Source organism: Cyanistes caeruleus, chromosome 13 (genome assembly GCF_971803275.1).
Source record: "Cyanistes caeruleus chromosome 13, bCyaCae1.hap1.1, whole genome shotgun sequence".
Taxonomy (NCBI): domain Eukaryota; kingdom Metazoa; phylum Chordata; class Aves; order Passeriformes; family Paridae; genus Cyanistes; species Cyanistes caeruleus.
In genome coordinates, this window is record NC_141713.1 from 13,916,439 (window position 1) to 13,932,985 (window position 16,547).

General features: G+C 38.3%; 1 protein-coding gene across 7 annotated transcripts in view; it reads left to right on the forward strand.

Moving 5' to 3' along the window:
• Positions 1 to 16,547, forward strand: part of LIPC (lipase C, hepatic type) — a 77,384-nt gene that overhangs the window by 32,355 nt on the left and 28,482 nt on the right. The window contains exon 1 of one of the 7 annotated variants that reach the window (XM_086849038.1): positions 10,112 to 10,272. The exons of the other annotated variants lie outside the window; for them this stretch is intronic. The gene's annotated coding sequence lies outside the window, so the exon portion shown is untranslated. Of the gene's footprint in view, positions 1 to 10,111; positions 10,273 to 16,547 lie in introns of those variants that run through there. 7 annotated transcript variants of the gene reach the window in all.

Genomic DNA, 16,547 nt, shown 5'->3' on the forward strand with positions numbered 1-16,547 from the left:
CTGAAGCAGAATATTACTTTTGGTGCCTGTACCATGAGAAAGAAATAACAATATGAATTAGCAGTGCCACTAGGACATGTGGAAATTACTTAACTTCAATTTATTGTGCCAAATTCATCTCTGTAAACTATTCATCTTTCTTACTGAATTACATTATGTAAAAATGCCCCAAAACCTTCTAGAGGTATTGAATCAAGTCCTTAGTATCTGCTTGAACTCCTTTTTGATGTCTCATCCTAGACTCCATTTCCTATTAATGCTTCAATATTACTTTTCTGTGAGTCACTAGAGCCAGCACCTTAAGGACCTTTCAAATATCTGAACAATTCCATAACTGATCCTGACTAAAATAGCTTGTCTATGACAACATATAAATTGCCACCTACACCACAGTTCTTAGATAAACTACAAGAAAACCTGACAGCCCTAATTGCATTTAATGTGTTTATGCAAATGAGAGTAAGCTGGATGAAGCATGACCCAGAGCAGAGGTTCACCCTCAAAAACAAGACTTTCACAGACTATATCTGTGCAGGATTCCCAAATCTGCTTTTCAAGTGAAGGACCAACGGCAGCCAGGAGACAAATGGAGTCTTCCCTGAACACTTGAAAATAACTCCAAAGCAGTTTTTGCATATTTTCAAGAACCAGTTGAAATGGAGGGAACTGTGACTAGATTACAGGTAATTCTCTGGCCTGCTCTTCTGTCAGTACAGATATGAGCAGAGTGGACTGTAGAATGAGAGTGGACTGCAGAATTAGAGTCTAGACCTAAAAGAAAGAAAGAAGGGAATGGAGGATAATCAAATGTAAAAAACACAGCTACCAGCATAAAGCACTAGAAACTACACAGAAAGCCAGCTGGCACATCATCTGAAAATCTACTGTGGTCTTTATCCATCGTGCTTACCTTCTGCTTACCCAGAAATAGAAAGCAGAGCTTGTTCTTTTAATTGGGAAGAGTTTTTTTTGTAAGGAACATCATAAATCATTGTTTTCTTAGTGGATGACACCAAACTGTCATGAAAGCTGAGGTACTAATGAGGTGTTTTTATCAGAAATCCCAATAAAGCTCTGAAAAGGTTCCCACACAAAACATTTCAGTGAGCAGTACTAAAGTTACTCTTCTGGTTTTCATTGACCACTACAATTTAATTCAGTCATCTCTACTCCAGCTGAGCAGTGAGTGCCTCATTATCCCCAGGCTCCATGGCTGACTGCAGCGCAATGGAACAGTGAGAGGAGCTGGGCCTTACTGCCTTCACCACAAAGACAACTCCTCCTGCTCCAGCTGACCTGTACTTACTGCTCTCTGGGACACACCAAGGTAGGCAGGGAAAAACCCCAAAAGCATTCCTCTAGCCAATAAGGCATTTCAAACATGGTGAAATTCCTAAGCTTAATACACTTCAGCCTCCACTCTACACCAGGACGGTAGTGTGTCCCACAGAGCACTGTGAGGTTTCCACACGTTTCTTAGGGCACAGATACATTCAGGATTCACTCTTTCCAAAAACTGAATGTGCCTTCCCTCTCTGTCAGAACTCCACCTCCATCTCAAGAGCAATCTCAGCACTGTTTCCTGGAGAGAGGAGTTCAGCACGATCCTGATGTATGCCATTAAATAGCCTTAGTCTCTTCTCACATGCTCTGTGACCACAATGTGATCTTTTACTTTAATATGTTAATTTAAAGGAATCACAAATTTTGTAAGAAATTTCAGCCAAGAAATGTGTCCCTCAGCACCTTCTGGCTTGGTAGTGTCCGTGTCACCCTAAAGAATGCAATGGAGATTTGGAACTGGAGCAAAACTCAGAGTCTTTGATCCAGCTCCCAGAGGAGACACTTGTGCTGCTTACTATTTTAATCTCCCTAAATCATAACTCACAGGAAGTGGCAATGGGAAGAATACATTCCCATGGCTGAATACATTGTGTTCTATCTGGTAGAAGAAATTAGCACAACTACCACTGAGATTCTTAGAGAATAAAAATAAAACCAGGAATATGATGTATTATTCCGTCCAAGAAGAAGTTTTGCACAACCCTTCTCCCAAACCCATTTCTGGAATTTTAATAAATTCATATATTTACACCTTGGATTACGATTTCTCTTATGATCCCATGCCCCTTTCTATCTTTCTGTTCTAGATTATGATGATGGTGTATATTCATTGAAAATGTTTGAATTTACAGAACATTGTTAGTCAATTACTGATGATAACTGCTTGGCCTTAAGATGTCTCTTGCCATTCATTTTAATAAAATGCTACTCCGCTGAATATCATCAAAGAGCATATATTTATGGGCATACCAAAAAAATTTAAATTATTAGTGATTTTCAGTCTATGAAGTATCAGTGCTAGTTCTTAAACTGGCTTTAGAAAAAAAAACACTTTGGATACTTTGAATATGATAATCCTGATGTGCAGAAGGGAACCAAATTCTCAGACATCTTCTCAGGGCCTGGGTACTCTGAGCTGACAAGGATTTCTCACAACACAGGAATCAGAGCAACACTTAGCACCCAGCAAACCCAGCACTTCATTGCTTCTGATCTTCCTTTCAGACATTCTGGACCAAGTCCAGAGCTATCCAAACGAATGAATCTTGTGTCTATAGTAAGTGATTGAAGGATCTTTTACAGCTCCTCTGTAATCTACTTTAAGTCACAGTTCAGCTATTGGCTACCTGCATTTCTGGTTTCCAAAGCCAACATAGCCATAGAACTTAAATGTTGTACTACAGAATACTCTGGATCCCTAGAATTTCCAGATGGAAGACTGCTTGTTTCAGATATCCCTTCATTTCATTAAAACGTAGTAGCTTTCCCCACAGACTTTCTGTGATATTTCCACACTGACTGTATATTGCACTCTCTGGGATGGTATGGGTAGTTGGAAAATGCAGTAAACCAATACTTTCCCTCTTGCTGTGCAGCAAGTTAATCCCTCAATACACAACTGTGTTCCTGAGGAAGCTTAATTGACTATGATAAGGCAACCAAATGGGAATATTCTTTGCTCTTTGATTTCTAGGATACTCTTTAACAGTAACCAAAATGAGACTAAAGACATTCTGCACCTTTGCAGCTCTGGGGAAAAGCAAGGCCTCAAATACTTGACTTTTTATGCTTTGTACTTCACCAGTGTCCAGTCATGGGAGACATCTTAATGTAAAGGGAAGGACTGTAGCTCATGAGTCACTTGGTGACATTAAGAACTTAAGCATCCCTTCCCTCTGGCCACTGCTGCTGGCACTTCAGAGGGCTCTCCCCGGCCACCACAGTTCCCTGGAGTCACACAGTGATTCTACAATTCCTCTTGTAGCCAATCAACTTGGAAACAAATCCAATCCTGGTTTTTCTTGCTCATCCTACTTTTTAGCTGCATAAGCTCCCTGATCTTGATCACTCTGCAATTAAGAGACCAGTTGTGCTGGGGCAATGGTGGGACAGCAGGAGGTCAGGAGTGGGTGGGTGGCAGCAAGATAGGCAACAATTCTGTTTAGAGTTTCTTGGGCAGCGCTGAAGCCAAATGAATCCAAATAGGAACAAAACAATGAGTCACAATTTTTTAACTTTATATTTTTGTCCTCAATTAAAAAAATAAGTAAATCTGCTACCTTACCAGTGTTTGTATCATTCAACTAAGCCTCTATTACTATTTTAAAGATGCTTTCCTCGAATTTGATTGATTTTCAAACTCACTTTAGCAAAAGAACGAGAAGTCAGAAAACCCCTAATTTAACATTCCAGCTCATAAAATAATTTGTTTTCCTGGCTAGCATTAATAAATTTCATATTAGAAAGGTCTAGGGCAATATCCTCAAAAATACAATTGTTTTCTGCACCATCAGCAACCTATTATCCAGATGAAATAAAAATTTCATACTTTGGAGCTCTTTGTGTACTTGCTCAAATTACTGTTTCCATTTTCCTCAGACCCTTCATACATATTTCAGCAGAGTAACCAGAGAAAAAGTACCAAAATTAAAGAGAAAAGATTTAATTTTGAATAATCCAATTCCTAATCTAATGCTTTCCTATTACTATTTCTAGTTTTAATAAGGCTATTTAGACTACAAAAGAAATCCCTTTAATAACAGACTTCTGGTGTAGTATTTTCAGGAGGTCTCTTTGCCTTTTTTTCCTCTTGATTCCCCAACACCACCCACTTCTTTTTTATTCATACACAAGCAGTGACTTGGTAATCGTGTGTGATCATTAAACACAGAAACATGTAGGCATGAGCATCCCTAATCAGATGTACACAGAAACAAAATCTCTGTCCTTCCAGGACAGGGCAATTTCTGTCAGGCATTTTAAAGCCAAGGCAGGTCACTGAAGTTATTATTAGCACTAATTAGCACTCCCACAAGCTGTTGAATTCTTCACCTGCAGCTAAAGGGCACTCAATATGGTGCAGAATTTGCTCACATCTTTGAAAGAATCAGAGAACTTGCTCTTCTTCAGAAACACGAGACCGCTCTATTGCATGTGAACAGGCCTTTGATAAAATTCTGTCTGATCCATGTACCAAATGATCTACAGAAGGACAGATATGATGAAACTGTTCCAAAACCAAGGAATTCTACAAATGTCTAAACAGACTCTTAGTCAGAAAAGACATCTGGTCTTACTTAATGAAGTGGAGCTATATTTTACCTTTCTACCAGGTTACAGACAATTCATGCCCCACTCAGTAACAGTGCTGTTCTTTTAAGGTAGTATTTTATGTAGGACTTTGAAGACAAGTCTGTATGAAAACTGAATTTTTGCTCTTGTGAGCAGCCTCCCTTGAGAATTAGAGAGATCTGAACTGAATCACTGAGCTCCAAATAAAACACTGATCCTAAATGTGACAGTGGCTAAGAAGTGATGAAAGCCCAGTGAGCCATCACTTTTGTATGTTAGGCACATTTCTAACAAAGTGTCATAACAGGGAAGCCTGGCAATAGCTCTCATTAGTCAAAAGCACTGCTTCAGAGCAGTAGCAAGATTTATTTGAAAGAGGGGAGAAAGAAATGTGTTAAAGTCAGCTATTTTGGGTGTATGAGATAACTGCCAGTATGACCTTTAGAGATACATTTTCTACAAAGAGAAAGCAAAATTGTCAAATAAGAAAGTAAGCAGGAGTCGAAAGAATAACATATCATCCAAAATAAAACCAGCAAATATTTCTTATAGAACTTCCTATGTGAGAACCAGGCACCTACAGGATTAATCTCCAAAAATAATCACTATTCTCTATGGCAAGAAGTTGGAAACAATTGGAAACCTTAGAAGACAATAGGCAGAACAGACATGGCTTTAAAAAAATCCAGTGCCCAGCCCAGTGCAGACAGACAGACAAGTGGCAGCTTTTCAGTAGCTGGACATGCAATCCACCAGCTGAAAGCTGACAATGTCACCCAAACTGGGGGCTGCCTGCGTCACTCTGAGCTGTGTTCAACTTTGTGTCTGTCACAGAGGCTGCAGCTTCCCCACCAGCTCCACTTGGCAATGCACTCCCCCACATTTTCATACAGCCAAATGTCAGCTCACAGAGCTGGGAATAAGGCCCTGGGATATGCATCAGTCCCTTCCACATGACACGACACATCAGCTTTTGGCTGCAATGGTCAGCCAGCCCCTTTGGTTTTTACACCATCCTTAAAGTAGCAATCAAGATTTTAACAAACAACTCCACAATTCTGAAGCATCAATGGCCACAATTTTAACATGAACAGTATTATTACCTCTGCTTTCAATTAGACACCAAAAAACCCCTGAGCCTCTAGCTACTGTAAGAGTACTCAGTGTGATGACTGGAATCCTTCTTTTTCACCTCCTCATGCCATTCTTGAATAATTTTCTTTGTTGCACTGAAGACAGCAAGGCATTTCCTCTAAAACTAATATACAAATAGCATCAAAATTCTGGCCTGCACTTACTCAGTGATAGTACTATTATGAAGATGAATCAAGGTCACTACTTTTTTATTTGTGTTATGCACTTCTTGGAAAGGAAGTGCCACAAACTGAGACATGACGCTGACAACAGAGTCTCGGTCTTTTTTTATAATTTTCAACAGTGCACATTTTCATTATTTAGACACTTGATTTCCTGAGTCCAGGGCACAGCTAACAAGGTGTATTTCTGGGAATGCATAAATGACATGATCTATTTTTTTTAATATCATGCCAGCAGCTGAAGGGTGAAATAATTGCCTGGAAGTACATTGAGTAATTTCATTCTGCTGAACTAATTAGGATAATGGGAATTCTGGAACTAAACCTCTGGACATCTGATTAAAATCAAGCCTTTTAAACACTATGACAGAAATTAGTGTCAAATGCATCAGGACCACCTTCCCTCACAGAGACAAACCTCTCTATAGAAACAAGCACTACTAACTCATAGCTAACTCTCAGAAAGGAAAAGAGAATAATTTTCAAAATAATTTTCAAACTAATTGTGATGCTTCTAACCCAGTTGGCTCATTGAAAATAATTTATAAGGTTACAAATTCAAGGAAAGGTTGCTGAGCACTGATAGTATACCAGGGTCCTGGGATGCCTTGGATATCCATGCAGAGATTCCGTTCACCAAATAAACAGGAGCTGGATACATCCAAAGAATGAGGGCAGTTCTTATTTTAGGAGACATTATATATGGTTTCCACTCTGTTTCAACAAAACAGTTGTGCAAAATCAGAGAACTGAAAACAAAAATCTCTGTTTGTTGTTGTGACATGAGGGATTGTGATTCTGGTATCTCAGGCCTAGAAGGTGTGAGTACCACCCTGCTCACTGAAGAACTTTAAAATTAAAATAATCAAATGTACAATGCATATTCATAAGCAACCAAACTCAGCTAAGTTGTGTACGAGCATTGATAAGTGTTTTGCTCACAATTTCACTTAATAAGGGTTATTCACTTTAAATCACTTTCACTAAATTGATAGCCATGTGTTGCTGTTGTATCTTTGAACTTTTCCCACACCTTTTAGCATATGTCCATTCAAATGTTTAAGACATTAAATATACTTTATTACAACTGCTATCTCAGATGAGGAATCTGACTGTATAAGAATCTGCTTTGGCACACTTTGGTGTTCACCTGACATTTCCAGGCAGCCAGTACATCTCCTGGTGAACTGGGAGGGTCAGCATAGGAAAAGCAATGGTAAAAAACAGAGGATTAGAAAGTACATAGAAAACAAACAATTAAAGAACTCCAGACTTTGCTTTTTATACTTAATCTCTAATGTCATGATATATAACCATCTTGTCTTCTTTATCATCTATGAAAAATTGAGGAAAACAATGCTGAGGTATGTGGACATGATTTCTGAGCCTGAGAGAGTTTCAGCCTGTCAGGGGCTCATCTGTTTCCCAGGGGAAAAGTTCCTGGGAACAGTTTTCTTTCAAGGATTGTTTTATTGTAAATAGATTATCTTTCTCAAAACAATACTGAACAGATGTTCTTGGTGTTTTCCAATGGGATGAGAGAGGTGTTATTCCTCTACCAATCAGGGTAACCTGGTCAGAGAAGTTCATTTAAGGGTTGAGAAAACCCTGCAAAAAAGGCTTTTGCCTCACAAAGAAGCGGCTGCTGTGTGTGATTGTCTGGGGAACCCTCAATACTTCGTGTCCATCAGTGAGAGGTAGCAATGTTTAAAATAATGCTTTAAAATCTCTCTCCTATATCAGAAGAATATAATCTTAACTGCTCTTAGTGACATTTTCTATTAGAAAAATCAGTTTTCTGTTTTCATCAGTGTTGACATGTATTGTAATCTACTGTTCATCAGTTACATATGAGCCACCACACAAAGAAATGACACTGATCATTATTCACTTATCATGGAGCAAGAAGATAAGCAGAATTCTAAAGGGCGAGAATTGTTTCCAGTTTCCACTATTACTAAAACCAAATGTTCCAATTCCTTGCTTTTCAAACCAAAAATAATGTTTCTCTCTGATCACTTTCAGTTTCCCTGTTAGGAGTTATACAAAAACAAATTGCTTGATAAATTACAACAATCTTTTCTTAACAAGGCATCTTTACACAGTCAGGAGAAAAGCATTCAAGAGCAGCAGATAAAATTTTACATAAAAGTCTACATTCATGATTCTTATGTGACCACCCTGGTTTTCTGGATCCGCTCAAGCTCAGTGATTTTTGGCAGTTTTCTCAATTCCATAAAAATCCTATGTAATCCAAACTTCAGTGACTTCACCATTAAGTTTGTTCCTGGAAAGGAAATAATCCCTTCAGAGGAAGGAGACAAAATCAGATTTTTTCAAGAGATTTAAATTCAGGTGGTTTTTTTAACTAGGTGTTTTTAAAATATGTGCATTCCCCACAATCTCCAGTCATGACCAGTAAGTCAGAAAGCAGAAAGACAATTCTTGAACATATTATTACATGAAGATTTGGCCCCTGAAATCAAGCTACATTCTTAACACCCCAACCAAGTTCTTAAATGATGCAATTCCCAGAGAAATTTCTTGCTTTGTGAAGCAGTCAGATAAAATATTCATGTTCTCAAATAGAACTGCAAATAAAAAATAAGTAAGGACAGGCTGTCAGTGTGGCTTGCAATACGGTAGCAAAATATGAATGAAAGTAATAGAAAATGGCATGCCAACAAGGGAATTTGCAAGCAATTAAAGAGATTTATTTCCTTCTTGCTTTTTACTTCTTCATTGGGTTTAAAAATAATTTTTATTAAATATCTCCCTTGAGACTGAAAATAAGTTCCCCAAATATGGTAAGCAAGAAAAGGGCCCCTATATTCAACTAATAAAAACCACATTTTCTTTCTGCTTTGGTGCACACTCCAATGCAGTATTGTGACTAATACATGAAAACATAACAAATAATTTAATATTTAATCCACAGCCTCCCTCAGCTTCCAAGAGAGTATAAATTTAAATACTAAAAAAATATGGTGTATAAGGAAGACAGCAGAAGTGTGCTTTATTTAATCTATTATTTCTTCTTTAAAATCTTTTTTATTTCCTCTAACTACTATTTCTTCTTCACTGGCAGCAATTAATCTTGCTATAGATTATAATTACATCATTCATCACATTTAGATCATGTCACTTTAAGATGTCCTACAGTGCAGTAAGAGCAGGTGTGAGCAGTGAGATATTCAGTGTTAAACACCAAAGTGAGCCCACGGGGGCCTCTGTGGCAGGGGAGTGCTGGGAATCACTCTGGGCTCTCCTTGTGGGGATGAGGATCCACGGGAAGCTGGAGCACATCAGCTCACTCTGAAAACACAGCTGTGGATTTGGCTGTAAGGATCCTGCTTGGTGTGCCCAGATCACTCCCCAGTACAACCCAAAGCATGGGGAGAGCAGAGAGTTTAAAGTGCATTCCTGGTGAGTTCACTCATCCTGGTACAGAACAAAAACCTTCCGTAGCTGCATCTCACTCCTACTTCCATTTAAGCAAAATGTCTCAGTTCTCCTCCCATGACACAGACAAACTGTTTGCCCAGGCACTTTCTCTTATCATCTAATTGGCTGGAGAACATAAGAAAAAGGCTTGTCTTTCCAATTATGAGGAATTAGTAAATCATGGGTCTTGGAATGGAAATTGAAATAATGCAATTAAATTCAGATAATAACTTTATTTCCAGATATATTTTCATTCAAAAGCAACTTTAAAAGGTCTCATTGCTAAGATGAATAGCTAACAGTCAGGCTGAGCAGGACTTCCATTTTTAAAAGCACAATATGTCAAATCTACATAATTATCTTCTTTTTTCAAATGTTTTTTACAATGTCTAAACAAATTTTACACTGTGGCTGAAACATATAACAAGCAGCAAGTAATTGGATACAATACAACTACCTAGTACTTTGAGATTTTGTGAGAAACCATCATTAAGAGAAAAAACTTTTTTTTTTTCCTAATAGTAATTTGTACAGCTTATTTCTTTTTTCTTTCTCTTGGTGGTATACCCGGAAAAATTTTTACAAAGAATGCCCTCCATCTCCTTCTAGGTAAATTTTTGTTTGAGGAAGTGTAGCATTAACTCAGAAGCAGAGCTCTCACAAAATGTGATGGCTTCACACTGACTCTGTCTCTTTGCTACTCCTTGTTCCCACAGCAGGCATGGCTCCCACTGCAGCTTGCACTGCAAACCCTTCCTGCTCTGAGCCACTGAGCAACAGATTCCTGGGAGCCACCCCCACTGATGGATCCACTTTTCTTTCCAGGGAGGCTACTCATGACACTTCTGATTGAAAAAAAAACAACAACAAAAAGGAGGTGGGAGGAGATAAAGGCTCATTAATAATGAGATCCCTTGATTGCTGCTGCAGACAGCTCTGTGCCTGCTTTGTGCCACACAGGCTCTCTCCTATCGCTGCCTTTCATTGTGGGGCTGGAGAACACCTGGTGCCAGAGAAAGAATGAGACAAAATCTCCACAGTGGAGATTTAGGCTCCTTTAAAATAACTTTGAAACATGGCCATATCACTAAAAATCTATCTTTGATTTATTTTATAATGAGTTAAATTCTTCCCAAATCTATTTATAAATTCCTTCATCTTATGCACACTGAGTATCTTGCTAACAACATTTTATTTTTAGAAGATTCCTTTGCCTGACAATTTTACAGACTCTACTCAACCAGTCTCATGATAAATTCAAATTAAAAACTTGATAATTAAATACAGAGAAGTATTTCATCCTGTCATAATGGCTGTCTGAAACATCAGAAGCTGTTATAAAGAGAATGGTTTGCCTCCATTGCAAAAATTTAAAAAATAAAAATATTAAAAAAACCCCAAGCCTGTCAAAGCTCAAGAAGCATTTGGACAATGCTGTCAGGGACCTGGTGGGATTCTTGGGGGTCCCATGCAGGGCCAGAAATTGGACTCAATGATCCTGATGGGTCCCTTCTAGTTCAGCATATTCTCTGATTCTATGAAGCTTGTCTGCCTTAATTAATCTGTTGCAAGACAGTTTTCAGAGGAAGGCCCAGCCACCTAGGAAAATTTTAGGCATCCTCCATAAGGTTTGGTGTTTGAAGAGATGTTTATTCTCTCATTTTGCAATAACATTGACTCAGATTCCAGCTCTCTTTCTTTCCTTGGACAAGGTGTTGTTTTCCCCTCCACTGCAGAGACTTTGGGCTTTGGCTAACAGTTCCTGTGCTGTGTCAAATTGCTCTGTGTACTAATACATTTTACCCACAACTTTTAGAATTTGCAGTTAGATTAAAAGATAAACAGAACAATACAAATAGAGAATCCTCCAAACAAACTCCTTATTTGCTGAGCAATAGTCTAATCAGAGATCCCATAAGTCACTTAAAACTTGTCTCTGTTTCTGAATTTTTTTCTCTACAAGATACTCTGCCTTCCTTTTCAGTAGTCTACACAGTCCTACTGAAAATTAACTTTATATTCAAGCTGGCAAAAGGTCAGCTATTGTGTCCTCTCTGAATACTGCTTTTATCTGACAGGTCTATGAGTCAGCAACATCTTTCTTAAACACTCACTTTTAGGATCACATGCACAACCACTACAGCCTCTTGTTCAAACGAATGATGCTCAGTGAACATGCCCTGGGCATGTCTAGTTCCAAGCTAATAGAGCAGCAGCAGGATTTAAACTCATAAAGGCTCTTACACATATCTCAAAGCTACAGTGATTTTAATTTCTGCCTCCAGACAGAGTTATCTTTCCCAGCTGCACAGAGCAAAGCACACCAGCAGTTAAGTCACAAGGCTCGTAGGCGTGGGAAGAAAGGAGGCGGCGCAGGCCTGCTGCTGTAATGGAATCAGTGTTTGCACACCTACACCACATCCATGCTAAATGCAAAGTGTGCCTGATTGTCCAGGCATGCTCCCTGCACGCTGCCCAAAGGCTCTGGTTGCTGACACAGCCCCGTCCTGCAGAGCAAGGACAAGATGAAGAAGGCTGACTCAACTCTAATCTGTTCCCTGGGAGGTTTAGGGTGCTTCAGTGCCAGGGAGCAGCTCTCTAGCCTGGGCTGAGATGTTACAGCAAGCTTTGTACCCCAACCTGTGTTCAATAGAACAGAGCAGCTCTCTGACTGAAGGAATAGAGGAATTAGTTGAAGCTGGTGGCTGCTGCTGTCCCACACTGAGCCCTAGGCCATCTCTGCCCTTTGGGATGATTTTGCACCACAGACACACCATGGAACATGCTTTGTGTCCAGAGGAATATACAGTCCAAACAGAACTGTAGTAAGATTATGACTCAAACAGTTTTTAGGTTTTATAAATAACCTATTTGAGAAAAAGAATGAGGAATCAATGAAGAGTTTTTCATAGTTTTCACTATTCCACTTCCGTTCCAGACCCAGCAGGGACTAACCTAGGGACTCTTCTTTATTACAGTAGATTAATAACATGCCTTTAAAAGATGATGAACCAACTGTGGACTATACTGTTTCCACCTGGACTTCAGGATAGCAGAAATATAAATGGGTGATCAGAACTCAGCTGAGAACTTATGACCTAATACAAGGATTGTTTCTCTCAACTTTATGTCAGGGACAAAAGAGATAAGTGAATGTGGACTAGAAGTTCATTTTCTCATGGCATGTTTATAGTCCTTCTATTCTCCACTTCTCCTCTAATAAGAGGAAATAATTTAATTCTATCTAGAATTTGAAGGGAAATATTTAAATTATATTTTTCCACATATATTTCAGACATATCTTTCAGAAAAATAACATTTTATTATCTAAATTTGCCGGGAAAAGCTGAGATCAGACAACTTTATTGGAAATAAATTAATTATTCTGCATATGTGAAGGAAACAGAGACCATTCTGCAAATCACTGAATAGACTCTAACAGACATAGAACAATAAAAACTAAATTTAAAAGTCATTATTTTTTTGACAAATTTATTGTTACTTCATTTCCACTCAATTCTAGTTGGAACTGCAAGCATATTGAAGCACTGTGAAAAATACTGCCCTGCCCTTGTGACCTCCCTTGTGATTTCTGGGTTGCTTCCAGCATGTTCTGAAGTTCAGTCTGATATACCAGGAAATACACATAAAAATATTTTGATGTGAAAATTACAGGTCAGTTAAGTGTGGCAGCCTAGCAAAGTTCAGCTGACAAGGGCGGCTGAGGATTTCTCAGGACAGTTTTATAAAATGAACCACTAGGACAGAGGTTGTACAAACAATCACAAACCTTTTATGTTACCCAATTATTCTCCTTGTCCTGAAGAGCTCTGTCTAGATAGGGTGACAGCTACGAAACATGTATGGAGCAGAGCCTATCACCAAAAATAATCTTACACCAGTGTAAGAGTAAAAGGTTTGTTAATAAAAGCCAAAAAATCCCTACTTCCATTCCCCAAAATGCCTTGTCCAAGATTAAGTAAATTGTAAATCTGCTAATAAAAGAAGCATAAAGCTGAGAGAGCTATGAACTATGCTTAGAACAAAATGAACATCCATTTTAAGGAATAATTCTCCTCCTATTTCAGAAAATATAACCCCAAAGGTGCCTACAACCCAGAGCAGTACCTCAGGTCTGCACAGCACCACAGAAATTAGAATAAGTGCTGCTTAAAGTTAAAACTCAGAATACTTAGAATATCAGCCCTGTCATTACACAGAAGCATAATTACAGCTAATTACCTGAAAGATTAGGAAAGAACCTGTGCAAAATAAAGGAAGCTCTTTCTTCTGTTAATGGAAGGTTTGGCTAATAGATTTGTCAGGTCCAGGTAGAAGAACATGTATTTATCTTTTTAAAAGTAACATGCCCTTTATGTGAATCTACAGCAGAAAAAATATGGGAGTTATTAAAATTACTGTGGAGGGGTAATAGATAGTTCTAATTCAAAGTGAACTGAATAGAGTGTGACTTTTGCTGCTTGCAGTGGCAGTTGTTTAGTCTAGGCAGTCTCCCATAAATATGAACAAAACCCAAGGCACTGCTGCAAAACAAAATGAATAAGAAAGGCAACAAAGAGCTTCACTTTCATCTCTAACAACTGAGCCAGCCCCCACAGAAAACATGTAATGTATCTCCAACTGATAGGTACAGGGCCTGAGAAGCAATAATATACACCAGCTATCAACACAGGTGCATAGGGATTATCTATTATCAGAGAGACACTTTAAAAAAAACAAAAAACATCAAAACAAAAACCAAACAAACAAAAGCACAACACAAGAAAACAAACAAACAAAAATGAAAACCAAAACAAACAAAAAACAAAAAGAAAAAAAAAAACCGCAAAACAACCAAATCCCCAGACCAATCTGACAAACAGCAAAGTCTAAAATGTCAATTTAATCATTAAAGGCAATTCCAACAATGTCCATCAGCAATATTAGACATGATGGCTGGAAAGTGCAGAGCAGAGGTAGCTGCCCATTGCTGCCAATGACAGCAGCCAAAGTGTGCCCCACACTGAATTTGGTTATAAATTCTCACTTTGTCTTCCTTGTCCAGATTGCACCAAGAACATGCAAAATAGGCAGGACAACAATCATTGAACTAAAATTGGGATGGAGTGGTGGGGTTTAACTTCTTTAAAGTTCTCTCTAACCTTTCTTTCATCAAGTAGCTCAGTATAAGCTGGGGTTTTCTTTCTATAATTAAATTATCATAAACCATCTTCTACCACTTTCCACTGGCTTGTCACACCCTTAATGATTGATTGAAGTTAATTTTTCTTTCTTTCTTTAGGTTAAGATAAGGTCACTTTAATCACTAAGGATCTATAGAATAAATAATTGTAGAAATTAATTTAGTTCCTTCCTAACATTTTGGCAGAAATATAGAAGAATTTTCATTCACAAGAAAATAAACATATTTCTCAATTGCTGTTGAGAAGTATTTACATAAAAGTCATAGAAAATCAGTAATTATATAAACCTAATAATTAAAATATTCTATCAGTGTGTTTATCATAGCTATAGCTATCAGAAACTATGTTAGGACAAAGTTGTTTTTTTTTAATTTCCAAATCAGAGGCAAGTTATTACTTGGAAAAAAGAAAAGACAGCAGTAAACTTGCCAAGCCAGAACTCATATTCTGCTGTGTCACATGGCCAAACTCACATGCTCATTCAATACAAAAGGACTCATGGACCAAGATTTCCCCCATTATCCTCCAAATCTATTGCTCAGTAGTTTCAGTCTTGGAAGAGCTACTTCTTTGACAAATTAGGTTCAAATATATCCTTTCTTTTTCTGACAGAAATAAACTTTTCAAGTGTTTGATCAAGCAGTAAAAAAATTATTGCTAGCATCATTCTTTGCTTTTTTTTAACATTTTACATCTTATTGATCTTGAACAACAGTTTTCTTAAATTAAACATACTATGTTAGCTTTTAAAGAGAATAAAACAACACCCATAACTGCCTAGCTAAAAATCATCCTGTGTTCATATCTTTTCTCATTACAGAACAGAAAAAAAATAGTTATAGTTATTACAACTGAGGTGCATGATGTGCATCTTTGAGAGGAAAAACTCAGGAGCAAGAGTCTGATGTGCTGTGCCAGGGAATGTGGATGCACAGACCTTTGCCTCCCTGTTATCATTAATTCCCACATTGTCCCAGATACCAGTATGGATGCACAGTATCCCTCTCCTCGTGGCTATATGAAGAGCGCAAGAACAGTGAATTTATGGTATTTCTGATATCATTATTCCCTGTCAGTACAGCACAGAATGCAGTTGTTACACATTTCCTTAACTAAAAATTATGTGTCCAACTGTCCATGCTGGTTTCATTACTCTTATGAGCCTTTGATAAGCCCAAGAAAACCATTGCCCTGTTGGAATAAATGGCTTTTCCTGTAGATTTTTTTCTGCATTTTTCAACAGAGGTCTCCCAGGAGAGCCTGAGAACTGGATGGTGAGAACTGTGGCACATGCCCCCCTGTCACAGGGTTCATTCAGCAGGATTCACTGGCCTACCAGCAGCTGCAAGGGAATTTGGGGTTCATTAGTATGCTACTGATGCTCAGCTTATTTCCTATTTTTTACCAGAAATGTCATTCTTCAGCCAAGATGCAGACATGAATGAAACAAACTTGGCTGGAGCTGACTCTGCAGTGGACAAAGGCAGTGCAGGCAGCTGGCACTGAAGTGTTCACATTATTCCAGCCTAAAAAGCAGTATCCACTCTGAGATCACTTCTTGCATCATGCAGACTTTTACTGACCAAGTCAGCAGAGGTGACGAGGAATTGGGTTTGATTTGCTTTTGCAATGTCAAGTCATGAAGACAGGAGTTCTTCAGGGAGACTGGAGAGTCTTCATCTCTAGCACTTGCTCTGGTGACAGTATGAATGTCCCATGTGCAGCATTGGACCCCAGCATCTTATTTTGGGAAAAGACACATATATTTTGGGAAAAGACACGTAACAAATATTCTATATTTGGTTTTCTTTGCTATATGACAGGGAAGACTTGAATTGTCTATCTGGGCAGGGGATTTTCTCAGTCCATATAAAACAGCACAATGCAATAGGAGGCTATATATTCTAAAGCAAATATTAAACACAATGTGTTTTTAAAAATTAGGATC